The sequence below is a fragment of the Rhinopithecus bieti genome, unplaced genomic scaffold, assembly GCF_001698545.2.
Source record: "Rhinopithecus bieti isolate Rb0 unplaced genomic scaffold, ASM169854v2 scaffold_80922, whole genome shotgun sequence".
Classification (NCBI taxonomy): domain Eukaryota; kingdom Metazoa; phylum Chordata; class Mammalia; order Primates; family Cercopithecidae; genus Rhinopithecus; species Rhinopithecus bieti.
The window spans coordinates 1,651-3,998 of record NW_016829586.1 but is presented as its reverse complement, the minus strand read 5'-3'; positions in this window follow the sequence as shown (position 1 = coordinate 3,998).

Here is a 2,348-nt window from a genome sequence, read left to right as displayed (position 1 = left end):
TAGAGGGAAATTTATAGCACTAAATGCCCACAAGAGAAAGCAGGATAGATCTAAACTCGACACCCTAACATCACAATTAAAAGAACTAGAGAAGGAAGAGAAAACAAATTCAAAAGTTAACTAAAGACAAGAAATAACTAAGATCAGAGCAGAACTGAAGGTGACAGAGAAACAAAAAACCCTTCAAACAATCAATGAATCCAGGAGCTAGTTTTTTGAAAAGATCAACAAAATAGACTGCTAGCCATACTAATAAAGAAGAAAAGAGAGAGAATCAAATAGACACAATAAAAAATGATAAAGGGGATATCACCACTGATCCCACAGGAATACAAACTACCATCAGCGAACACTAAAAAGACCTCTATGCAAATAAACTAGAAAACCTAGAAGAAATGGATAAATTCCTGGACACATACACCCTCCCAAGTCTAAACCAGGAAGAAGTGGAATCCCTGAATAGACCAATAGCAAGGTCTGAAATTGAGGCAGTAATCAATAGCCTAGAAACCAAAAAAAGTCCAGGACCAGACAGATTCACAGCCAGATTCTACCAGAGGTACCAAGAAGAAGTGGTACCATTCCTTCTGAAACTATTCCAAACAACAGAAGAAGAGGGACTCCTCCCTAACTCATTTTATGAGGCCAACATCATCCTGATACCAAAGCCTGGCAGAGACACAACAAAAAAAAGACAATTTTAAGCCAATATCCCTGAGGAACATCAATGGGAAAATCCTCAATAAAATACTGGCAAACTGAATACAGCAGCACATCAAAAAGCTTATCCACCACGATCAAGTCAGCTTCATCCCGGGGTTGCAAGGCTGGTTCAATTTATGCAAATCAATAAACGTAATCCAAGTCGGCTTCATCCCGGGGTTGCAAGGCTGGTTCAATGTATGCAAATCAATAAACGTAATCCATCACATAAACAGAACCAATGACAAAAAACACATGATTATCTCATTAGATCCAGAAATGACCTTCCATAATATTCAACAGTCCTTCATGCTAAAACTCTCAATAAACTAGGTATTGATGGAAATGGAACATATCTCAAAATAATAAGAGCTATTTACGATAATCCGACTGCCAATATCATACTGAATGGACAAAAGCTGGAAGCATCCCCTTTGGAAATCGGCACAAGACCAGGATGCCCTCTCTCACCACTCCTATTCAACATAGTATTGGAAGCTCTGGTCAGGGCAATTAGCCAAGAGAAAGAAATAAAGCATTTTCAAATAGGAATACAGGAAGTCAAATTGTCTCTGTCTGCAGACGACATGATTGTATATTTAGAAAACCCCATCATCTCAGCCCAAAATCGCCTTAAGCTGATAAGCAACTTCAGCAAAGTCTCAGGATACAAAATCTATGTGCAAAATCACCAATAAACCAAAAATAGACAAACAGAGACAAATCATGAGTGAACTACCATTCACAATTGCTACAAAGAGAATAAATTATCTAGGAATACAACTTACAAGGGATGTGAAGGACCTCTTCAAGGAGAACAACAAACCACTGCTCTAGAAAATAAGAGAGGACACAAACAGATGGAAAAACATTCCATGCTCATGGAGAGAAAAAAATCAATATAGTGGAAATGGCCATACTGCTCAAAGTAATTTCTTGATTTAATGTTATCCCCATCAAGACACCATCCACTTTCTTCACAGAATACCCGTCTCTACTAAACATACAAAAAATTAGCTGGGTGTGGTGGCACGTGCCTGTAGTCCCAGCTACTTGGGAGGCTAAGGCAGGAGAATCACTTGAACCCAGGAGGCCAAGGTTGTAGTGAGCTGAGATCACGCCACTGCACTCCAGCCTGGAAGTCAGAGTGAGACTCTGTCTCGAAAAAAAAAGCGTAGCCACTCTGTCTGGTTTTCCTCTCTTTTTCTCTTTTTTTTTTTTTTTTTTTTTCCAGCTTTCAGACAAAATTTTGGCTACCAAAAAAAAAAAAAAAACTGAAGCATGTCCAGTCTCTTGCTCTTCTAATATGAACTGGGCTGCATTCACTAGTCTGACAGGTTCAGGTTGCAGATATTTATCAAATCTTTTGTCATATATAGCAAAGAAATCAGGGAGTTATAGTCACTCAGAGATTAAGAGTCAATTCTTACGTAAGGACTTCTAATCCCAACACCGTGTATAACTTAACAAGTTTAGAGAACTTCACTACAGGAAATAGTGAGATGCAGTAAGAAACAGGAGTAAATTATTATATATAAGACATGGTGACGAAATTATATATTTGAAAAAAATTTCAAGTCTCAAATACCTTTTTAAAATCAGTCACAGATATAGATAATAAGAACCAAAAGAAATTTATTTACAAA